The sequence below is a fragment of the Emydura macquarii genome, unplaced genomic scaffold (genome assembly GCF_026122565.2).
Source record: "Emydura macquarii macquarii isolate MOO-44397 ecotype Brisbane River unplaced genomic scaffold, CSIRO-AGI_Emac_v2 contig_75, whole genome shotgun sequence".
Lineage (NCBI taxonomy): Eukaryota > Metazoa > Chordata > Testudines > Chelidae > Emydura > Emydura macquarii.
This window is the reverse complement of record NW_027130212.1, coordinates 8,024,273-8,050,269: the sequence shown is the minus strand read 5'-3', so window position 1 is coordinate 8,050,269 and position 25,997 is coordinate 8,024,273. Positions and strand designations below refer to the sequence as shown.

The following is a 25,997-nucleotide window of genomic DNA, read 5'->3' as shown; positions in this document are numbered from 1 at the left end:
TTCTGCTGAATTAATAACTTTTCATTTGTTTTGCTTAAAGTATTGTTGCCCCTTTTTGACCTGAATGTTAGTCAAGTTTTGGGCCCTGAGGTTATTCCAGTTGGAAGTAGAAATTGATGGAGTTTGATATTTTCTTTGATGCAAACTTATTTATTTACAAGGAATATACACATTCTTGCTCCTCTGAAAGCAAGAAGAACCAAGAACAAAAGGAGCCGTTTCTTAGCTTATAGCCCCAAGCTTCTTTAGCTAATAGATCCAAAAGCTCTCTCTATAGTGTATTCCAGGGTCACATGCTGCCTATGTTTTTTTGCTTGGTTTCTGGATTTCTGCCTCTCTCTGTTCTTGACTGTTTCCAGTTTGTGTGTGTTCTTTCACACACTTGGTCACAATACTCAGTGGAACTCCCTGCTCAGATGGTGCTAGCTTCTGGGAAGATGCTATTATGTCTTGCTTTAGATGTGATCCCTTCAGGGTTTCTTTTAACTATTTTAAGAAAAAGATGAGTTCACTCATCAGCTTGAGCACAGTTTTAATTCAATCCATAATAAAGATTAACCCAGCTCACAACCTCATCATTACAGCTAAACTTCTTTTTCCTGTCCCGTAGGAAAGGATTAAACTTTCTAAAGTTATACAGTCATTCCATTTATTTATATGATGGACTTGCTGATAGCAAGTTTGGGTACTAACTGAGCCACTAACTTTTTGAATACTAAGTAGATCGATTTAACCACATGCAGCTAGTATCTTTGCTCTGGATCTTCTGTATAATGAAATACTGCCTTGCCACTTCTTTGTGAATGAGTAGTTTGTATTCATAGATCTCATGTTTTACAAATAGGGAAACAGAAATGTAACAGGAAAGGGGGTCCTGAGGTAATGTGTTGAACTCTATTACACTCCCGTATTTCCTGCACCTCTTTGCTGAAGCACAGAACAGAGTTCTGTCTTTCCAGAAAGCATTACACAGGGGTTCATATCATAAAATTATTGCATGTAGAACCCTTGATGGAGGTGCTAATACTCTCTAGACAGCTTCAAAGGAAAAGTATTTTACATTTCCTTAGAAAAAAACATTTAGTGCACAAAAATTGTAAATAAAAGTAATTCACAAGTATTTAAAAAACCAAACAAATTATTAGGCCATGCATCTAGTCGTGTTCCTCACCTCTGTTCCCACTTTGTTGTTGTTATATATATTTAAATGCAAGGTATCAACATAACATGTGCACTTGTGTCTGTTAGCACATGCATAAACATATTCCCCTCTGCTCTTCTTTCAGAGGAGATTTCTCAGTCTCTGTTGTGTGGCCATAATATATAGTGTATTGGATTCTTCACCTGAATTCTTCCAAGTGTGCAGAAAGGCATCAGTTATTTTCAAACTCCTCAGAACTCTGTCAGAAAACAGCCTGAGGTTCTCCACAGCTAGCAGCATTCCAGTCCTTGGGTTAAGAGTTGACAATTCTCCTTACCTTCAGGTAAGAGAGGAAACCTGTAGCCTTTATCCAAAGTGATACAGATATTAGAATCAGCATATAAAATATCAGTTCCCTGGATCTCTATAAGGCTCTCATTCTATATAGCACTCTCTCTTCCCCCATAAGCCCAGCTAAGTCAGGTAAAATTTTCATTTCAATGCATCCTGCCCCTGTTTTTCTTTAACTGAGACAGGATCCCAGTTAAAAGCAGTTAATTAATAATTAAATATTTCACAGACTGCATAACCTCAAATGCTCCCCTCCCAGCTCTTTTTCTAGATCCATAAAACATATCACAGTGGACTAAATATTATAGAAGAATCTCTAGCAAGTAAAGTTGGAATAGCACTCATTGGGGATTGGGACCCAACCCTCACAGTGGACACATCCATTGATCCTACCTATATTAGCCACTAACTCCTAGGGCTTTTCTTTAGCTACTATATTTATAACCTCCCGCCCACACACATTCAGCTTGGCTCAGATCTCAGAGAATGAAGGCCTGCCAGGGTACTTGGACTTAATGAAAGTTTCCCCATGCAGCTTCAGAAACAGCTACTGAGCATCACTAGCAACTGTCATAACCTACTTCTGGATGCCCTTCCCAGCTGAGTTCTCCTGCCCTGCTGCAGAGACACAATAATCAAACAAAAATCTATGTCTCTTCCCCACTGCTTCTCTCCCTTTCTTTGGGCCATAAATATCAAATGCTGCAGAATAAAGCATGTGGGTTACATAAGTGCAAAGACAGTAAGTGACTTGCTAATAGCAAATCTGGGAGTGCAAAAAAGCCTAGCAATCAAGACACTGAAACATTGCTGGTCCTATAAGGAAATTGCTGGTTTGAGGCCAGATCCAGGTAAAAAGTGTCTCCCTTATCTTCACAGTTCATAATAATTAGAGTGCTGGCTGGCAGCCTCAGAAGAATAGTCAAGGATGGAATGATCATGAAGACCAAACAACCTATTCATCCCTAGAGTTTGCCCTTCTGATTCAGGGTTGAGACATCAAGAAGGCAGCGTGGTGGGGAGAATGCACTATGGGAAGGGAATGTCTATGTTAAGGACTATCAATCTGGCATGTTACACCCTCACTAAATTCACTTTGAAACAAAAATTTTAAGAAGTAAAATTAAAGGGAGCAGGGACCTTGTGCAGGGCCAGATTAAGCTATCACTGGGCGCTAAGCAAACATCTGCTTCTGCAGCCCTACCTTCCATATGATTATGCAGTGGTCCTGCTGCTTGAGTATTGTTCTATTAACCCTTTGCTGTCCAGCTAAACTAGATGCTGCCATGGTATGGATGCATTTATATTAACCTTATCCTGGCCAGCATAGCTGCACTAATGTTCTATTAACCCAAGCACATTTAGCTCCTGCTGCATGGATGTTGCTCAGTTAATCTTCTCGTATCTAGGTTAGTCAGGGACTGGCTCCTGCTGCAAGGGACACTGCCCTGATAACCCCCTCATGTCTGCCCTGCCAGGGCTCTCTACCCCTTTTCTCCTGGCCAGCTCCCCTGCCTGGGCACTCACCGCATATGTTTAGTGCCTGGATGATGGCAGCAAACCAGCTGGTCTGGTTCAGGTACTTGTAGTAGGTCTTGAGGCTGTTACTGAGAGTTTCTGAAAGCTGGGCAAGGCTGGGCAGGCCCCCGAGGGAGGAATTCTATTGCAGGAACTGTCCCCAAGGCAGCAGCAAAGAGAAGTGCTGGCTGCCCCACTGGCCACTCAGGTTATTCCTGGGTTTGAGGTGTGGAATTGTAACTGGGTGCCTGGGGTTGCAGCACCATTCAGTGCTTTTAGTGCATTCTTTTAGGGGTCCTGCCACACAGTGGAGCCCACAGTCCCAAATTAGAAGACCAGGCTCCCTATACAGTGCATGGGGAGTGTTAGGTGCCTAAGAATGGGATTAACACAAGACAGCCAACTGAGCAGCGAGCATGCTAAACTATATACTAGTAAATACGGAGGAGAGATGCAGGGCTGAAGCCCCTTCCCTCAATGATATTTGGATGGATAACTCCATGTGGAACTCACAGCTGTGATCTCTCCCCAAGAGTTAGGTGCCAAAACACGGTCAGCCCTTTCTCAGAAAGAAAACAGAGTGAGTGTTCCCACCCAGTAATTAGGGCACACAGTTGGTATATGGGAGACCTGTTTCCAGCTCTGCTATAGAGCTGCTTTATGACCTTGGGCAAGTCACTTCAACTCTGCCTCTGTTTCCCCACAAACCCTTTGTCTTTCTTGTCTATTCAGACTGTAAACTCTTCAAGGCAGGAACTGTCCTTTCCTATGTGGATGTACAGTACTTAGCACAATGAGGCTGTAAACTTGGTGAAGGCCTCCAGGGGCTTATGTAACATGAATTAATAGACTCATAATATGAATATAATGAATAACAATATTTTGAAAGTATAGGCGAAACCTATAATCTTTATATTATGTAGGGCTTGATCCAAAGCTCTGGGTCCAAAGACTCCTGTTAACTTCAATGGGCTTTGACTCAAGCCCTTAGTCATTAAACTGCACAAATTTATATCGAATTGGATAGGAGTTTGACCTGCATATGGCTCTATAAGTGAAATTCACTCAATGTAGGGGCATATACAAACCTTTACACATCATTTGGTTTCATAGTGTGGGGCTTAACTGATGTGTAGATTCTTGTGTGTTCCCCTGAAGTGGGGTGAATATTAACTTATATCAATAGGGGTTGGTGTGTTTTTGGTTTGTTTTAATTTTTGTACTCATTCTGTGACTAGGACAGGGCCAGGGACCAGTGGCTAGAGCATGGGACAGAGTAAGAGCTAATGATTTTCCTGTCTATTGCATCTTGTATACCGCATTTCCAAGCACTTTACAAAAAGTAATTAATCAAAATTTCACAATACCCTTCTATGGTTAAGTATTGTTATTCCTATTTTACAGGTGGAGAAAATGGAATACAGAGAGGTTAAGTGACTTGCATGCGCACAGATAGCAAATCATTGAAAAAGCAGGAAAGAGGAACATGGACTTTATACAAATATGTCTACTAGTTTAATTTTTAGCAATAAAATTACAACGTAGGGAAAAGGATGCATGGAGCAGAATGCACATGAAGATTTATAAAAATAGAATGAAAGAGTGTAATATACTTACAATAAATATATAATTAACTTATAAATTGCAAAGTAAATGAATGTACAAAGTACATCCTTCTTGGGGTCAATTTCAACAAGTGAAATCTAAACTTTTGAGCTCAGTTCAGCATCCTTGACACTAAACACGAAGGAAAAACCCCAAATAGAAATGTTTAACACTACATAATGTTCTCAGGTGCAAAGTGTATTTTAAACTTTTAGCGCTATGCACAAAACACCTTTAAAATAAATGGTGTTAATTTAGTGTGAGCATAAAGAGGCCTGATTGACAGTTATGGGTACTGAAGTCTCTTATGTTTCCACTGAAGCATAGTACAAGCAAAGAGAATGCAAGCTTCCTGATGCCACCATTACCAATGTGCCTTAACTAGAAGGACCGCTATAGAGGTGAAAGAGAGATTATAATGTCAAACTTTATGGTGGTTTGTGTGATGCAGCATCTTGTCCATCGGGAACAGGAATGACACTGCCAAACTCATTTCACTTTAGACCTCCAAACAGCCATCAAATGATAACATCTTTTGGTCCTAGCACTCTGAAGTGCTTTATATGTGATTTATATTTCTTTAAGTTAAAGGGTCAAATATTCAGCCTAATCTCAAATAGGCATCCATTTGTATGCCTGCAATTTTGTGGGTATAATTATTTTCAGCATCTTTGAAGATATCTAAATAGCTATGTGTGTCTATAAATCAAGTACTCAGACAGCCAACTGACCATAATAGATCATTCAGACAACTGTAGGTGTGAAAACAGAGGCCATGTTTAAAATAATTGGCCCAAAGACTAGAATTGGTTGAATTTTTTTCTTTTGTTTTCAAAAGTTCATTGAAAGATGCCCATTGACTTTGATGAGCTTTGAGTAAGAGAATAATAAACATTTATTTTATAACTATCAGCTCTGCAAATTTAGTCTGTGCTCGAGAGTCAAACATTTGAAACTGTTCTTTCCATTTTGCATGTTATCAGAAATAATAAGGTGCAATCCAAAACTGGCCACCAGTGACACCTGTGCAGCTCCAGATTTTCCCTTCATTGCCTCATATAATCTGAGATAATCAGGCCTTAACATATTCTACAAATATACACAGAGATTTTATTACTGCAAACTTAGCAGAATACTTAATAAATGACAGGTAACACCTACAAACTATCAAATCTAAAAAGAACTATAAAGGAGCTTGGGATTTGAACCCACTCTCAATGAAATCAATGTGAGTCTTTCAGTCTTTTGGATCAGACCCCTGGAGAAAGAAAGCATTCAAAGCTAGGACATACCCAGGTTAAAAGAGTTGGGATAAAAGTTAATACTTTTTTGAGAAAAGAATCAATACTCACTTTGAATAGCATTGCAGTGAGAAAGTGATTTTAATTCAAAACTGAATACAGAATGCATTCCTAATCATTTTAGATTTAGAAAAATGAATTAACAATGACATGAGTACAAGAGAGCTGACTCATTGTATGACTTTCCTAAATCTGAGACTTCAGGCTAACAATCTTGCTTATTATAATTGGAGAAAATTGAGAGATACATTTGTAAATGTCATGATCACAATCAATATAATTGACCTGAAAGGGGAAAACAGCTTTTTTTACTCCATTATGCAGCCAATTAAATAACACTATGTTTATGAGACAATACCAGAAATTGAAAGTAAAATGGGAAAGAATGCAATCAGTGGCCTATAGGAAATGAATTGGATCTCAGTTCCCCCCATTACAGTCTAGTGTTTCCATTGCAACTGGAACAGTTGTTGTGAGTCTTAGAAGAAAGGATAAGTGATAAAAAAGAGAACTTTATCAGAGAGCTTGATTCTGGGGCTAAAGGAAAATGTTAATTGGGTCACTGGAGCAACAATAGGGAAATCTGCTCAACAGCTTAGATGTCTATGCACAAATACAAGGAGTATGGGGAATAAACAGGAAGAACTGGAAGTATTAATCCATAAACTAAATTAGTATTTAACTGGCATCACAGAGACTTCGTGGGCTACATCTCATGACTTGAATAATGGTATAGAAGGGTATAGCTTGTTCAGAAAGGACCAGCAGGATAAAAAGGGAGGAGGCGTTGCATTATACATCAAGAATATATACACTTGTTCTGAGGTCCAGAAGGAGGTCTCTGGGTAAAGATAAAAGGGGTAAGAAAGAAGGGTGATGTCATATTAGGGATTTATTATAGATCACCAAATTAGGAAGAGGAAATGGATGAAGCATTTCTAGAATAAATAGCAAATATCCAAAACACTGGTGATAATGGTGGTAATGGGGGGACTTTAGCTACCCAGACATCTGCTGGAAAAGTAATGCAGCAAAACACAAAAGTTCCAGTAAGTTATTGGAATGTATTGGGGACAACATTTTGTTTCAGAAAATGAAGGAAGTAACCAAGGAGACAACCATTTTAGACTTGATTCTAACAGGAAGGAATTGGTAGTGAATCTGAAGGTAGAAGGTAATTTGGGTGAAAGCGAGTAAGGAAAGGAGTGGGAGCAGCAGCATAAGGACAATCGACTTCAAAAAAGCAGACTAACAAACTCGGCAGGTAAAATTCCATGGGAAGAAAATCTAAGGGAAAAAAGGAGTTCAGGACAGCTGGCAGTTTCTCAAGGAGACAATATTAAAGGCAGAACTGCAGCCTATCATGGTGCAAAGCAAAAATAGGAAGATTAGTGGAAGCCCAAGATGGCTCCATCAGGATCTCTTTAATGATCTGAAAATCAAACAGGAAACTACAAAAAGTGGAAAAATTGATGAATTGTGAAGGAGGAGTACAGAAGAATAGCACAAGTATGAAGGGACAAAATCAAAACAGCTAAGGCACAAAATGAGTTACACCTAGCAAGGGACATAAAAAGGAATAAGAGGAGGTTCTTTTAAATACGTTAGAAGCAAGATATTTGGACAAGCTGGTCCAATAAGATATTACCTCACTCTCCTTGACTCTCTTGGTAGCAAGAGAAAGACAATGCCTATTTTGCTTCAGTCTTCACTAAGACTATGTCTACACTGCATGCTTGTTTCGGCGGCATATAGAGTATGTCCTTAGGTAGCACCCTTAACCTGGGTTTAAGTAGCAGTATAGATGACAGGGCACAATTTAGGTGAGTACAGTACAGACACACCTGAAGGAGTGTGGGTGTAGATGTTTAGTACATATGCTACACGGCTTCCTGCTCACCCAAGCCATCTTTTCTCATCTACACTGCCATTTTTAGCCATGTAACAGCCTTCTGCTTCCCCTCTGGAGCCTTTCCCCAATCCCTGCCACAGGAAAAGACTCTTTCTAGCAGGGGTGAGGCAGTATGGAAAGGCTCTGGCAGTAGGAAAAGGCTCTGGCAGCTCCCTGCTGCTGAAGAACTTCCCTCTCTGCAGGTAAGGACACTGGCAGCAGAGAGAGAGGCAGGCTGTGGAAGGGGGGGACTGCTAAAGCTTTTCCTCACTAGCTCCCCCAATGAGCCTTTTTTTGACATGTGCAACTATACACCACAGTGTGGACACAACTTGTTTTTCCACTGTGACATGTAACTACACCTACACTACATGTTGCCAAAAGTGGTGGGTAGCGTAGATGTAGGCACAAAAAGTTAATGGTGACCAGATATTCAAAACAATCAATATTACTAACAAAGGGGAAGGTACACAAGCCGAAATACAGAAAGAACAGGTTAAAGCATTTTTAGCTAAGTTAGATGTATTCAAGTCAGCAGGGTACTGATCGTAGGGTACATAAGGAAGTAGCTGAAATAATCTCATAACCATTAGTGAATAACTTCAAGAACTCATGGAGGATGGGTGAGGACCCAGGGGGCAGAAGAAGGGCAAACATAGTAATTATCTTTAAAAAGGGAAACAAGGAGAACCCCAGGAATTATAGACCAGTCAGCCTAACTTCGATACCTGGAAAAATACTGGAACAAATTATTAAACAATCAGGATGATAGGGTTATAAGGAATAGCCAGCATGGATTTGTCAAGAACAAATCACGCCAACCAACCTAATTTCCTTTCTTGTTGGGGTTATTGGCAGTAGAAGTGGTATCTTGATTTTAGTAAGACTTTTGACATAGTCCCACATGACATTCTCATAATCAAACTAGGGAAATGCAGTAAAGCAGGCTAGGTGAATTTACTATAAAGGTGGATGCATCACTGATTGAAAGACCACACCAAAACAGTAGTTTTCAAAGGCTTGCTGTCAAACAGGGAGGTTCGATTATTTAGTCCTGGGTCCAGCACTAGCCAATATTTTCATTGATGACTTGGATAATGGAATGGAGAGAACGCTTCCAAAATCTGCAGATGACACTAAAATGGGAGGGGTCGCAAGCACTTTGAAGGATTAGAATTCAAAATGACCTTGACAAATTGGAGAATTGGTAGGATATCAACAAGATGAAATTCAATAAAGACAAATGTAAAGTACTTCACTTAGGAAGGAAATATCAAATGCGCGACTATAAAATGGGGAATAACTGGCTAGGTGGTAGTACTGCTGAAAAGGAACTGGGGCTATAGTGGATCACAAACTGAATATGAATATGAATCTATGATGCAGTTGTTACGCAGGCTAAGATCATCTGAGGTATGTTAACATGAGTGTCATATGTAAGACACAGGAGGTAATTTTCCCAGTCTACTTGACAATGGTGAGCCCTAAGCTGGAGTACTGACCCATTCTGGGCCCCCATCTTTAGGAAAGATATGTGCAGACTGGAGAGAGTCTAAAGGATAGCAACAAAAATGATAAAAGTTTAGAAAACCTAACCGATTAGGAAAGATTTAAAAAATGGGCCCATTAAGTCTTGAGAAAAGAAGACTAAAGGGGGACCTGATAACAGTCTTCTAATATATTAAAAGCTGTTACAAAGAGGATTGTGATCAGTTGTTCTGCATACCCACTGAAGGTAGGACAAGAAGTAATGGGCTTAATCTGCAGCAAGGGACTTAGAAAGTTTTCCAATATCAAACCTAAGTATAATGGCAGTGAAATTCTGGAATGGGCTTCCAAGGGAGGTTATGGGATCCCCATCATTTTAAGACCAGGTTGGACAAACACTTGTCAGGGAAAGTGTAGGTTTACCTGCTCCTGCCTCCGCACAATGGGCTGGACTTGATGACTTCTCGAGGTCCCTTCCAGTCCTACGTTTCTATAAGGGTTCCATCCTAGGAGATGATGACCAATCTCACCTTCCTTGAAGTTAATGGGGATTGAGGGTGCCCAGACATAAGTTTCAGGTCATAAATGGGTGTTGGCACACAACTATATTTTCATCTTCTTTAGAAAACTGCTCATAAAAGGTCTTGTTATGTTTATGGTAAACATGTTAAAGGAGTGCACAGTAAGGACACCCAAACAACCTTAATTCTGCCTGCAATGCAATAACTTTTTTATTATAATTAAGGCATTTTAGTGTTTGTGGTCCCAAATTAGATAAAACTGCTTTTGAAAGGCATATTTGGTTTCTGCCTCTCATGCTGTCACTACAGGGCACAGATATGGTTGTTTGGAGGCCTTAATTGTGCATTTCCATGCTTTATCATGGTTGGATTACTTTCAAATTTAACCTTAATTCTGAATCTCATGGATTTATAATGCTGGATCTGGGGATAATTACAACAGCTCTATAATGTATTTTATCATAGTAAGTTGTTTCCATTAAGAGGAGAAATTGATGATAAAGTCAGGTATTTCTTTGATGCAATCCTGTTTATTTACAAAGAACGTATGATGTCCTGTTTTGCTGGAATAAAAAAAAACAGGCAACAGTTTCCTTACACAATATTCCAATTCTCATTTTTACAGCCAGTACTCTACTTAAAAATCCTTTGCTTAGCTTTCCCTCAGGAATGCTACAAGTGCTTCTCTGGCTGTCGTTGGCTTTCTGTTGCCTTCTTAGTCTGCTTCTGTGGTGTTTCTGCTGTATTTGCTGTCATAAACACAGCTCTAGCAAAACAATACCCAGCAAACCCCCTCTGCCCACATAGCTCAGTTTCTGACTAGCCTTGCATGTGGACTATATTTTGGGTGATGGCTCCTACTGTTTCAGCTATCATACTCCATAAGGAGCATAAGTGCTTCTTACGTTTATCCTGATGAAGAGCAGCTGTTATTCCCATCAGCTTCAATGACTTTTCGCCCAACACCCAACATAACAATATACACCAAAGGCAGGATATAAGAATATGAAATTTAACTTAGAAAAAAACAAGCAAATGTATCAGGGTTAAAAACCATTATTCTTTTGCCAGGACAGCCCTAGACCAAATGCTCCACATGAGGGGTGTCTTCAGTGCTCTCCACCTCCATTTTGGTGCTCCCCAGCTTTGGCTCCTCCCCCCCTACAATTACACAATAAAACAAGGTTCACAATATTGCACTTAGCTTCACTTCGTTTTTATATCTCACTGACTGACTGGCAATGCTCTATCCCTTATATGCCCGTGAGGGCATGGCTGGCAACATTTTAGGAGGTGAGAGAAAAATTTAGTTCTCAAAAAGTCTGGAAGGATTCACAAGATTCTACAAAAGGTCCAGAACATTCTAGGAGTTAGTTAAAAATGAATTCACATATGGAATATCTGAAATATTTTAGTTCAAACATTCTATTTTCCCCTTTTTTTCACTAATAACAGAAATAGCACCCTGAGCCCGGTGTCCTCTGAGCCTGACACCCCTGCCAGTCACCTAGGTCACCTGCCCTTAAATCTGTCCCTGATCTTTTAACTCCTGTCTTCCATGGTTGTGAACCCCACATTTGAATGGAAAGTCCCAAGAGGCTCCAGACAGCTGCGGAGTCCTGTCAGTATAGCTGAATTGGAGGTGGATATGAGTTCAGAATCAGTGATCCAAACTCTCCAGTAGGTTTGAGTCTGAGTGCAGCTCAAAATATTGGTAATGATCTTTATCAATGTGTTTGAGATATTACCTCTTTTCCCTTCTTTCTATTGGGATGCTGAAGCAGTAGGTATCTAGTGAGTTACTCTTTATATCTCTTCTTAGTTGTGCCACTCAGGACTTGTGGCAAGACACTTGCTGTGGGGCCTTTGTTTGTGTTACCAGGTTGTACATTCAAGAGCCAAAATCCAGGCATATGGCAAAGCTTATATTTTCAGTTCATCTTTTTCTGAGATTGTGTTTTCACCAAAGCAAGCTGGCTTTATGCAGGCTGGGTACATGTGTGGGGTGGGGGAGGGATGGGGTGTCAGCAACACTGTGTTGGGTCAGCCACTGTGTGGATTCAGTAAATGTTTGTTCTTTATAAGACACCTTAGTACTATAGTTAGTCATGCTGTATAAATACTTTAGATTAGATAGATATATATACAGGAGCTGCTTTCATTGTATTCCAAGACTATGGTATACATTGTGTCCCATGTTTTTAAGGGCCACACTTTTCCATACCCCTTCCCATCTTACTGACAAGATCTCCACCACCAGATAGCCTTCTATGACCTCTCTCCTCACACTGAATGATTAACTGTGGGGAATCAATTCTGTTCCCAGTTGTTTAAACTTGTTCTGTTCTTTCTTTTGAGTGATGGAAACCTTCTGACCGTCATGTCTCTTACAAACACAGTAACCCTTTCCCCTAGTTTCTAAGATCCCATTGAAGACAAATGCTCTCGATCTGTCCACCTGTCAAATCTTCGGACACCAAGATAGGCATATGAGAGACTTTCTAGGATCTTGCATAATTTACTTCACAAAAGCCCCCTTAAAACCTAGGGATAACTTTAAATAAATATATAGAGCCAGATCCTTGGGTAAAGCTTCACTAAAGTCAGTGGAGCTTTCCTGTCTTATGCTAGCAGAGGCTCTGGCCCATGAAGCAAAATCATATAGACTTGAAATGGTACAAGAGGTTAATGTCTGAAATATGCTCAGCTGAAATTTTTCAGAACATAATCTGGAGACTAATTCAGCACCTTCCCAATGTTCTTAACTATAATGATGACATTTTAGTCTTTGGCAAAACTCAGGAAGTACACAGTCAAGCTCTTATGGTGATATTTGACTGACCAATAGCTACTAATCTAACATGTAAGGAAGACAAATGTGAACTGAATGAAGCAGTGCTAGAATGTGGTGGGCACATTTTTCCCCCCCAGAAACTGGTATACAGCCAGTCCTCAAAAAGTAAAAACAAAACAAACCTAACATTTGTATTGTATGAGCCTATCAGAGACAGCCAGGGATATTGAGGCAAAGGCTATTTTAACATCACTCCTCATCTGACGAGTTAAGGCAGAATATCCTCATTCTAGGCCAGTAAAAGTCTGCAAGGATGAGGTTTCCTTTCTTAAACCTACCTTCCCACTGATCTTACCCCAAGACTTTCATCTATGATAATTTATAAATTCTGTCAGACTTTGTCACTGAATAAATGACTATGAATTATGCTCGGACTTCTGCGTGTAAGTAAAATATCAAGTGTGAAAAATGATGGTTAGTGATGGCCAAATGTTTGGATTTCAAAAGATGACATCTTTTCTAAAATTGTTTTAATTCTGCTTCTGACACTGACTTCTGCTGTGGCCTGGAGCAAGTCAATTATAATAAAAGTGTGTGCTGATTTTGGGTACTCATCTTACAAGACCTACGATTTGATATTCAAAGGTGCTCCAACAGAAGTCAAAAGGAAGTGCAAGTTCTTAGCATGTCTGAAAATCAGGCCCTAAATATTTTCAGTTTCAAGGACCCAAACTTGCAGGATCCTTAAACAAGTGGGAAATTTTGGTCTAATTTGTGGAACAAGAACACAAGGGGAATCAGTATCAGAGCCAGTAAAAGAGCACACAACTTCCTAGACATGCTCAAGCACTAGACCACATCCTCCTATATACTAGTCAAAATACATAAGAGAAAAGAACTCGGCAGATGAATGTTTGTGAGAGATTTCCTTACAATTCCCCAACATAGTTATACTCTGTAGGGATGATTGATAGACACAGGACCCTACTTTCAAAACACGCTTGGCAAAACCTGGGCTGTGGAGCTCCAGGCCAGAAGGGATCGGGCTGAACCCAAGTTTGATTAATTTGGATAGAAGCTTAAAATGATTCATTTCCAAAGCATTGCCCTGGGAGGGGGAGCAAAATTGCAAAATCATGGCCTTTTCCTAGGAAGAATGTACGTGGAAGGAACACCTTTTGAGGAGGAGGGGTGCTTTTGTGCTCCATAGAAACAATCATGCTTGCTCTATTCCAGTGAAGTACATTGACATTGAGCTGATCTGCCCATGGCTCACTATGCCATCTTAAAGGCTACTTTCACAGAATTGTAGGACAGGAAGGGACCTTGAAAGGTCATCTAGTCCAGTTCCCTGCACTTATGGCAGGATCAGGCTTTACCTAGACCATCCTTGACAGCTGTTTGTCTAACCTGCTGTGACACACTGCACCCCATGTAAACCTTTATGGTGTGATTGTGTATCATTCATGTTCACCCTTATAGTGTAACTGTATTGTTTAATGTAAAGTATGTCATGTAAGATGTTTTTGGAGTGCTCAGGAGATACTGAACATTAGTAGTATGTTTCTTTCAATGTCATAGGTATGGTTAGGAAGCTTTGCTATGTAATGTTCCCAAATGTGTGTCTCACATGGCTTGAAGCAGATGGAGGGAAACACTAAAAGCAGAGAGGTAGTTCATGCCTTACCAAGGCATGCATAGAACAACCCAGCTCTTCCAGGAACAATGAACTAGCCTAAGCATATGATAAAGTGATGCTCATTGATTCAGGATGTGGAGAAGATCATGCAGGAATACTGTTGGTCACCTAACACTGAAGGGGGGAGGTGAGGCTCCAGAGGGGGGCGCAGGGACATTTGAAATGCGGGAGTGAGGGGGGACATTTTGGTCTTGCTCTCTCTCTCTCTCTCCTGCAACCCAGCTATGAACATCATCATGCAACTGAAGCATTGACCACAGGGGAGAGCCTGGTTGGAGGCCGACCAACCAACCTGTGGTGAGAACCATTTAAGCCTGCAAGGTTGCTGAAGGTGTTAAGCTTAGTTTAGAATGCAATTTGCCTTTTGTTTACACTTTATTAAATCTGACCTACTTTCCTCTGGTTTATAATCCCTTAAAATCTTTCTGTACTTAATAAATTTATTTGTTTGTTTTATCTAAACCAGTGCATGTGGTTTGGCTGTGAGTAGAGACTTCATTTAAAGTGAGAGTTGGTGCATATCACTTTCTTTGATAAATTGATAAACTGATTATGAGTTTGCAAGGGTCAGTGGGCAGCACTGAACATAGCAAGATGGCAGTTCCTAGGGTTGCATCTGGGACTGGGGGTGTTTGCTGGGGTCAGTCTATTGTATAATCCCATGAGTGGCTGGCCAGAAGCACTCACTCACTAAATTAAGGTCCAGTTGCTTGCAGGATGCTGTGTGTGGGATGACCCAGGAGTGGGGGTTCACACAGTGGGGCAAATGCAAGACAGGCCCCAAGAGTGAGGGTTTGGGGCAACACAGTTATACACCAGTCCAGATTGTAGAGGGGAACGTCACACCTGCTCTTAAAATTCATCACTGATGGAATTCCACAACCTCCCTAGCAATTTATTTGAATGCTTAAGTACCCTGACAATTAGGAAGTTTTTCCTAATGTCCAATGTAAACAACTCTTGCTGCATTTAAAACCATTGCTATCCTCAGAGGTTAAGGAGAACAATTTTTTCTCCCTCCTCCTTGTAACAAACTTTTATGTACTTAAACTATTATGCCCCCCCGTCAATCTTCTCTTCTCCAGACTAAATAAACCCAATTTTTTCAATCTTCCCTTATAGGTCATGTTTTCTAGACCTTTAATCATATATGTTGATCTTATCTGACCTTTCACCAATTTGTCCACATCTATCCTGAAATGTGGCGCCCAGAACTGGACACAATACTCCAGTTGAGGCCTAATCAGCCTTCACACCATTTCTCCAGATCACTATGAATTTAATCCCATCCTCCAAAACACATCCAACCATTCCCAGGTTGGTATTGTCCGCAAACTTTATAAGTGTACTCTCTACACCATTATCTAAATCATTGATGAAGCTATTGAACAGAACCAGACCCAGAACTGATCCCTGCTGGATCCCACTTCGTATGCCCTCCCAACTTGACTGTGACCCACTGAAATATTTTTCCAGCCAGTTATGCACCCACCATATAGTAGCTCCACGTTGTATTTCCCTGTTTATGTTAGGTTGTTTATGAAAAGGTAATGTGAGACAGTATCAAAATCCTTAGTAAAGTAAAGTACCACCTCTGTCACTTGCCCCCCATCCACAAAGCTTGTTATCCTGTCAAAGAAAGTTATCAGGTTGGTTTGACAATATTTGTTCTTGACAAATCCATGCTGACTGTTACTTATCGCCTTATCTTCTAGGTGTTTGATTGATTATTTACTCCATTATCTTTCTGGCTACTAGAGTTAAACTGACTAGTCTATAATTCCCCAGATTGTCCTTATTTCCCTCTTTATAGATTGGCACTATATTTGCCCCCTTCCAGTCCTCTGGAATCTCTCCTGTCTTCCATAAGTTTTCTAAGATAATCATTAATGTCTCATATCTCCTGAGTCAGCTCCTTGAGTATTCTAGAATGTATTGCCCTGGTGACCTGAAGACTTCTATCTTGTCTAAGTAATTTTTAACTTGTTCTTTCCCTATTTTAGCCTCAGATCCTACCTCATTTTCACTGTCATTCACTATATCAGACGTCCTGTCACTACTGATCTTTTCTGTGAAAACAAACAAAAAAGTCATATAGCACTTCTGCCATTTCCACATTTTCTGTTATTTTTCTCCCCACATTGAGTAATGGGCCTACCCTGTCCTTGATCTTCCTCTTGCTTCTAATGTAGCTGTAGAATGTTTTCTTGTTACTCCTTACATCTCCAGTTAGTTTAATCTTTTTATTTTGTCTTGGCCTTTCTAATTTTGTCCCTATCTACTTGTGTTTTGTTTATATTTATCCTTTGTAATTTTAACTAGTTTCCACTTTTTGTAGGACTTTGTTTTGAGTTTCAGATAATTGAAGATCTCCTAGTTAAGACAGGGTAGTTTCTTGCTGTACTTTCTATCTTTCCTATGCAGTGGGATAGTTGCTCTCGTGCCCTTTGTAATGTCTGAGAAAACTTTCTTGAACTGTTTTTGCTCTTAGACTTGCTTCCCATAGGATCTTACCTACCAACTCCGAGTTTGCTAAAATCTGTCTTCTTGAAATCCATTATCTTTATTGTGCTGTTTTCCCTCCTACCTTTCCTTAGAAGCATGAAGTCTCATTTCATGATCACTTTCACCCAAGCTGCCTTCTGCTTTAAAATTCTCAGCCAGTTCCTCCCTATTTGTCAAAATCAAATCTAAAACAGCCTCCCCCCTAGTAGCTTTCTCCACTTGCTGAAATAAAAAATTGTCTGCAGTTCATTCCAAGAACTTGTTGGATAGTCTGTGCCCTGCCGTGTTTTTTCCCCAATAAATGTCTGGGTAGCTGAAATCTCCCATCACCACCAGTCCTGTGTTTTGGAAGATTTTGTTAGTTGTTTTAAAAAAACCCTCATCCACTTCTTCGTGGTTAGGTGGTCTGTAGTACACCCCTTTTATGACATCACCCTTGGTTTTTTTACTCCTTTTATCTTTACCCAGAGACTTTCACAAGTCTGTCTCCCATTTCCATCTCAACCTCAGTCCAAGTGTATACACTTTTTATATATAAGGCAACACCTCCTCCTTTTTTCCCCCTCGTCTGTCATTCTTGAGAAAGCTGTACCCTTCTATACTGTAAAGACCCCTGGTGTGGGCAGGGCTGGCGGCCCTCCCTTGCCATCAATCTCTGAGGGATGCCACACCTCCTGGCGCCTGTACCCTGTGGGGAGTTCTAGTAAAAGGGGACAGTCTCTAGTCCTCCTTAGGTTGAGCACACAGTTCAAGGCCCCAGCCCTTAGGCAGGGTTGGGCAGGCAGTGGGAACAGTTTCTGGCCCTTAGTGAGCGATCACCCCTACGTTGGGGTAGGAAGGGAGACACAGGTCCACCCAACTCCACTGCGTCCCAGCCCAGGGCCCTGGCAGTCCCTGAGTCAGCAGGGCTCCAGCCAAAATGTGTTGACTCAACTACAGGCCATAACGCAGCCGGACGAGTGTCTGGCTTCCCTGGTTTCCTTCCTTCCCCCCTTTCCCTAGAGTACCTTGCCCCCTGAGTCACTCTGTTTCCTCGGGATATTCTGCCCAAGGGAAGTTCCAGAATCCTTTGGCCTTGTCGCTCAACAGCAGGTCTGGGAACTCTTCAGAGCCGTCTGTGGAGAGCAGCTCCTCTAGGTCGCAAGGTCCAGGGATATCCTCTGGCTCTCCAGGCTCAGGTAGCTCTGGCAGGTCCTCAGGAAGTTGGCAGCTCTGACAGCCTCTCTTCAGTGCAATGGTCTGGTCCAGACCCAAGCCCCGGCACCAAGGGAGAGACGTTCTTTTCCCTCAGCTGCCTTCCCCTCGCTGAACTGGAAGGCCTTCCTTTTATACTTCCTGTCCTTCCTTTCTACTTCTGGTCAGGTGGGGGGTGTATTCCCGAGTTCTGCCCCCACAGAGGGGGTTTGGCTCTCCCTCGCCATGAATCTTTCACATTAGTATGCAGACATCTAAGATACTGATTTGATTTCCCCAGTATGTTCTCTCTTGTCTCTTCTTGATCCCTGCTGTAACAACCCATGCTCCCCCAAGATTCTGACCTTTCTCCCAGGTCTCCATGTTCCAACTTACCTGTGGGTTTTTGTCACCTGCTTCCACCGAACCTAGTTTAAAGCCCTCCTCATTAGGTTAGCCAGTCTGTATCCAAATATGCTCTTCCCCTTCCTCGATAGGTGGATCCCATCGCTGCTTTGCAGTCCTTCTTCCCGGAACAGCTTCTCATGGTCCAGGAAGCTGAAGCCCTCCTGGCAACACCATCCTTGCAGCCAGGCATTCACCTCCAAGATGCATCTATCTCTGCCTGGGCTGCTATCTTTGATCTGATGGATTGAAGAGAACATCACCTAAACCCCCAACTCCTTCACCCTTACTCCCAGAGCCTTGTAGTCACTTCTGATCTGCTCAGGGTCATACCTTGCAGTATTATTAGTGCCCACATAGACGAATAGCATGGGGTAGTAGTCAAGGGCCTAAAGATCCTTCGTAACGTCTTGGACATGGGGCCCTGGCAGGGAGCATATCTCCCGGGAAGCCATGTCAGGCTGACGGATGGGTGCTGCTATCCCCCTCAGAAGAGAGTCACCAACCATCACTAGCGTACATTTCCTCTTGGGAGTGGTGGCTGTGATCCTTCCAGCCTTGGGGGTACATGACTTCTCCTCCTCCTCCATCTTTGAAGGTGATTCCTCATTTCTCATTGCCAGGGCAGCATAATGGTTCTTCATCACTATGTTGGGTGGCAGTACCTGTTGCCAGAAGTAACCAGAAGCCAGTGTCTTCCCTGAGACAGAGCCATAGCTTCCTTCTCTGGTGGCATGACAGCCATCCTCGCCACTTTGTGACATCAGTGCAGAAGCACTACCCAAGATCTTAGTCAAAGATTTTCAATTATAACAATATAATTAATAGGAATAAAAATGTTTATATACTGCCTCGCCACAAACAATATCACACAAAGTACCCATTAAAACTGATATGACATTAGAATGGGCATTTTATCTCGCCTTCCATTTTTAAACAAACATTTTCACATCTTTGAATGAAAGGTCAATTTTAGAAACTGTAAACGTAACATAGAATGTGGAATTTATGACTATGAAAATCCAGACTCTTGCACTTCTGACTTCGATTCCCAGAAAGAAATGGAGCTATAATGAACCCCATTTTGTTGAGCAGAGTAACAAAATCTGATTGAGTCACTGGAAATCAGCTGTGGTCAGGACAATAGCTGGAAATAACAATTTAACAGAATGTTTGCATACAAAAACTCGCTACCATTACTTCCTTGTTTTGTTTTATTTTTGTCATATAAAAGGGATCTAGAGTCTTAAAAGCAATTAAAAGCAGTTCTGATCTTTGCAATTCAATTCCTGTTTAATGATTATATTGGATGCCATTTAATAACTGATCTGATGTCACTATTTTGAGGTAGAATTCTAAATTGATACACCTCAGTGTGTGTTGCCAATATTATTTATAGTTATTAAAAATCTTAATAGCAGAAACCCAGTGAGCATAGCGAAGCTTGTTAATAGCTGCACAGTCTTGCTAGAATGATAGTCTATTATGTAGGATCAGCATGCCATGGAAAAATCCCATAATTTGGAAGCTTTAATCCCAGGGAATTAATTAACAAAGCAATATCAGACCTTTATCAAACACCTTTTATAGAGTCATGTGTAACAGAGATGGGTCATTATTAATATAATTTAATTAAAAGTAAGTCACACACTGAAACTAACATTATATAATTTGAGATGATTCAGTAAATGTATCTTTTAGTGAAAATTAAAATTCTGTTAGGCATCACTTGCATTTGGCCATTTCCCCAAAATACTGGCTTTCACTATATATTTCTCTTTAGCCAAACTACATTTAAAAAGAATGATAAATCAAAAAAAGCAAGAACTTTAACTGTTAAAAATGAAACAACCCAACTCCCAGTCACAGCTGCACCCAGAAGGCTAAGATGGCATCTCATTGTATATCTGCAATGTGCTGACTACTCATGCAAGTGCTGAGCATCCTCTGCTGCCAATGAAGTCAGAAGTAGTTAAGGACTCGCAGCATCTTGCAAGCTTGAGCCTATAGTTGACGAAGCTCTAATCCTTGGGTGGGAATTTCCTTGCTTCCATTTCCTTATTTCTTTAACAGTTTCTGATGGATGAATTTCCAACTTATTAACTTTTTGTTCAATTTAAAAAAAAAAAAGAGAGAGAAAGAAACAAGACTAATGAATCTCACAGAAAAGGAAACAAAGAGAGAGTCCAAGATGTTTATAGGGATGCAACTGAAGACAGATTTCCTCCACAGCTCAAGGTGGTTTGAAAACAATGTTTTGGACCAAGTCAGTGGGACTCTGTCCCTATTGCAAGCTACATCAGAGCTAAATGAAACATCCAGATCTTTAGTTTCTTTTTTTTTCTTGGGCGGGAGGGCTGGAGAGAAAGGTAACCAGTTGGTTCTTTTGGAAGATGTGAAGGTGAAACAATGCCAGCTTTGCAGAAAAGGGGTAGACAATGAGTAACAACCACTATTCACTAATTAACTTTTACTGTTTGGGTTCTTACTCAGGAAAAGCTCCTCCTGGTGTTATTTAATGTCTGTGGGAGTTTTGCCTTAGTAAGGGCTATACAAGATGAATTACCTTCATGGTTAGACTCTTGGCTTCTATTCCCCATTAACCACTGACTTGATTTGTGTCCTTGGGCTAGTCACTTACCAGTAAATATGGGACAATACTTATCTCACAGAGGAGTTAAGAGGCTATAATAAATTAATACTTTTTAAAGTGCTTTGAGATCTTTAAATGAAAAATATCTTTAGACATCAGGTGCATGGACTTCTTTGTTTGTTACTGTTCCTTGTGCAATGCTTGTTTGTCACAGATTCACCATTAATGATAATTTGCACATTCTGTAATGTACCAATACTATAGTGATTGCATAGGAATTTAGAATAAAGATGTGGTAGGTTTGTAGATGGGTACAGATCTGAACATAAACAGATGAAAATCTCTGAATGGTAGGACTAAGATCTTTCCATATTTTGGAAGATGCTTCTTCTATCTCACACATTGTCTCTAGTTCCTTTATTTCAAAAAATAATCAGCGTTGAACTATGTACATTGTGGCCATGAATCCAAGTAAAAGGCTGTGTTTTTTATCCAGTGAAGGCACTTGATAAGCCTGTATCCAATTTTAAGTACCATCACTTTAGCTCCAGAGCTCTAAACTTGCAAGTGATTGCTCATTTTACTAGGATTTCTAAAAAAAAAAAAATTTCACAAAGCAGCAGTGACTCCAGTGACTTTCATTTTGAAGTAATTCCTATTTAATCTTCTCATGCAGAAAACTTCTAGAATGTGCTTCCTATCAATTATGTGATCATTGTCTGTTGATTAAAAACAAACAGACTGATTTGTTGCTCTCTTGTGATTTAAAACCATGTTCTTTGAAATTATGTGCAAAGGCTGTGAATGACATATTTCACCCCTTAGTAATTTGTCAGTGACAGATTATTCTTTAATTAAACTTTCAAGTTTCAAGATGGATTTTCTTGTACACAACAGTACTTTTATCTGGTGGCCTGAGGTAATGGTGCAGGTGTGTGTTAATACATGCTTTCATTGTGAAGATGCATTTATACAAAATATAAAAATAAAGACCTCTGCAAAATGACTACAAATAATGACCAGCTCCTCCACTGCTGTAATCATCATAGACTTCAACAGACATGCTGATTTATACCAGTTGAGGATCTGGTCCCACATATTCTAATGTTACTCCCAAATCTAATGCCACTTGACTTCAGTGGACACTGGATCAGTCGCAGAAACAACCCAACATCTGGTCCAGATTCTGATAATCTTATGCATATACAATAACAACTTAATGGCATTGACCACTCTTGCTGTTATGCAGCATGAATAGAATTGACTCTCTGAATACATCACATCAGTTCTGATATACTATTTTTATATAATTACTCCGTAATGGATGGTTATCAAAACAGCAGAGATAACAGGCTGTCAAAAAATCTCTTTATTCCTACTCTGGTGTTAGGTTGTGTGTAAAACAGAAGTGCTAACTTAAAGTTCTAGAGCAGGTATCTGAAATTTGCCCTCTTCACCTGCTTAGTGTTCATGCCTATGTATTTTTGAACAATGTGAATTAATTTCCTAACTGACACAAGCATGCTTCCTCTTGGGTTCCTTTTTTCATCTGTTCTAAGGTAAAGAGTTGAAGTGAAATAGCTGATGTGCTTTTTCTTTGTGACTGTACATAAGATAATGGTGTTATTCATGTTTTCAATATACAATGAATCACACAGACATTTGGAGTGCAAAGGGTGCATAAAATGTAATGAGTTAAACCCTTAATAAATATTTGCATTACTTGTGCAAGACTTTAAATAAATTAAGTCCAGAATACAGTAACCTTCCACGAAAAATGTAAACTAGCCCTTACAAGACATGTCAGTTTCTAACACGTCATGTAAATCCAATAAAAACATCCAGGAGCAGCAGTAACCTTTGCAGAAATTATTAAAATTGGTTTCTTGTTCCTCCTCCTCCTCTTCCTCCATTCTTCTAATAATGTATTATGTGGCCAAAGATTTTTTGGACTGTCTATGTGTTTAAAAAAAAACTTCTCAAAATATACGTTGTGCCATGGTGATACAAGATAATTTCCCACAAGAGATAGCTGCAATTGCTGTCTACACTAATTGCTGTAATTTCTAATGAAATTACTTTACCTTCACCCTGTTACAGTTGAGATTCTAATTCATGCCTTTCACATTTCCTGTCTATTAATTCAATTCCTGGCACAATAGTAAGGTTCCATTTATAAGTGGCATACAAAGGGTTAATAAATGATACAAGCATGCTACATACGTGTAGCAATTAATACAGTTATAAGCAACTTATTGACTTTTGCGCTCTATAAGAATCTACAACCATTGATTAACTGTGTATTAATATGTGCATTAACCATTCATTAATCCTTTATAAACTGTTTATAAAATCAGACCTTAATATAAATAGTGGCCAAAATTCCTCTTCTGAGGTCTTCTTAAATCTCTATTTTCTCTATATCTGGGGCCCAGAGTGCTGTCATGCTCTTTTGTAAACGAGAACCGCATGACTCCAGTTCTCTTATCACCTTTGCTTTGTGGCTTCCTCCATCTCTAACTCAAATTCAAAATTGTACCTCTGTTTTTCAAGACTATACTACCCTTTGTTTTTTTCCGATTTTATACCATGCATCTCTTCATCTGAGAGTTGCTCTTTAATTTGTACTGACCATTTTATATGCAATCATCTTTTCCATCTGACTCTGATGCTGAGGCATCATCTTCATCAACAACATAACCATGTCTAAAAATCTGTTAAAAATGGTTGAAGAGTAGCAAAAGCACCATGTAACATGGTCTAGGGCCAGGTGGCAAATAAATAGCTTTTAAACATGATTTTAACAGATTGTGCCATGTTCACACAGGTCTGCAATTATAATGTGGTTTTGCAGAAGCCATAAATGAACCATTCTTAAAAGTTTTCATTGGGCCAGAGAACAGCAGTGTACTTCCTTTCTCTACAAAATACATTGTGAAGCGCTTTTTGTGGTGCCTTGGAAAACAGTGTTATAACATATTTCAGAGAATTGTAAGTAGGAGAACAAAGATAAGTTTTTGTTAGTTGCTGAATAGGGAATGACTTTGCCCAAATATGGCATATTCATCATCCCAATGGCACTGTGAGGGAACGGAAGTGCAATGAGAAACAAAGGATATGACTACATTGGAGTTGAATATGTGATTCCCAGCTTGAAGAGAGATGTGCCCATGCTAACTTCGATCAAGCCAGTGTACTAAAAATAGAGTATAGCCATTGGGGTTTGAGCGGAGAGAGGGCCTACCCACCCCCAGGCCCACCGACAGTGGGGGTAAAGAGGGCTAATTGCCTAGGGACCCAGTGATTTAAAAGGGCCTGGTTGGATGGGAGGATAGATACATATCCTACACACACACACGTTTCCCCGTGGTCCCCATCGCTTGCCCTCTTTGCCCCACCCCAAGCCAAGCTTATTTATTGTGCACCATGCAGGTTCTCAGACAGCTGAGGAGGTGGTATCTGCTACACAGCTTCCCAGGTTCATCATTAATCTCCCTGGGGAATCCAAGGGACCCGGGAAGCTGAGTAGCAGACACTGCCTCCTCAGCCTACCTGGGGAACCTAAATGACACACAATAAATCAGCAAAAACATCCGGCGGAAGCCCACTCGGATCTCAGCCATCCCTTTCTAGGGGGTCCATTGACTGTTCTGCCCCGGGGCCCACAATTGCTGTTGGTGGGCCTGCCTGAGGATGAACCAGGCCAAGGAGCAGTGAGCACTCAGGGCAGCCAGGCTCTTGCGCTGCTATAACTGCACTCTGGTGTTAGCTCCATGAGGGCTCGCAAGGGCACGTTTCTTCAAGCTGGGAATCACACCCCCAGCTTGAAGGTCAGACCTACCCTGGTATATCATGGACTCTCCTCTCCCCGCTGTTAAATAAGCTGGGGGCTGGTCTGCCCAGACAACAGACTAGGGGTTGTTCTCGCTTATACCAGTGGCCTGTGGTCTCCAAAAGCTTTTACATCAATGAAGGACCAGAGTGAGAGCTTCTCCACATCCCCTCCTTCTCCTGATGCATCCCCACCCTTCCCTTGATATGCATTCTATGCAAGTGGAGTGTTCCCCTCCACCCAGGGGAACCTGAACCGGGCAAAGGAGCCAGATCCTAAGAGAGAACCTGGCCCAAATATTTGAAGGATTTTTAAGAAGAAACTGACAAAAAGGAATTTAAGAAATTGATTATCAGGATGCAAAATGTTCATAAAATCAAATCCATAGGCACTTACTGTATCTTTCCATACAGTACATACGCCACCTGATATATAAATGCACTCATATATGCACAAATGTATGTCTCCATGGTCTTTAAGAGTTCACCCTACATATTATATATTCCCCCTGGGGCTTATGATAAGCACACCTAACCACTCTTTTAAACATTGAATCCAAATCACAAAACTTGCCTGTGCACAGGATTCAGCCACTTCACTTTATAGTGTGTGTGAGAGAACATTTTGCATTATTCCAATCATTAACAATAATGACCTCCTCAAAGTACATTTCCAGAGATATTAATGACTGGGGTTAATGGCCTGAAGCAAACCTAAGCAGTCAGGAATTCCCAAGAAATGCCCTGTGCTTCGATTATTATTGCTTCATCATTACAACATAAAAGTAATCAGTAGCAATTAGAGTGTTTTGCAGCAGTTCTTCCCTGAACATTAACCCCTTCTAGCTGGCAATTGTTGAAGTGTCTGGTGCTAGCACGGAGTTTTGCACAAGAAAATCCTGAAACCTAGTGTCCTGGAAATTAACGTAAAATGTTCCTGAGTTGTTGGCACCGGTGTAGGTTCAGAACTGAGCCTGAGAAAGTACTTTATTTTAGACAACAATCTAAACCAATTCCATCTAGAGTAAACACAAACCAGGCCAACAAGTTGTGTGAGCATGATTGCTCCCAGGTTTAGGCAAGGATAAAAGATATTAAGTATATTTAGGATATAGAGATGAAATATAAGAATTAATGTTGTAACAATGGGCCTACTGGTCTCAGGTGGTAAGATACTCAGT

At 40.5% G+C, this 25,997-nt stretch overlaps 1 long non-coding RNA gene across 2 annotated transcripts in view; it reads right to left on the bottom strand.

The window, feature by feature from the left end:
• Positions 1–342: 342 nt before the first annotated feature.
• LOC137149459 (uncharacterized) overlaps positions 343–25,997 on the bottom strand; it is a 55,243-nt gene continuing 29,588 nt past the window's right edge. The window contains exon 3 of one of the 2 annotated variants that reach the window (XR_010918779.1): positions 343–1,505. This is a non-coding gene — a long non-coding RNA (uncharacterized lncRNA). The remainder of the gene's footprint in view (positions 1,506–25,997) is intronic. The other variant, XR_010918780.1, reaches the window with a different exon arrangement.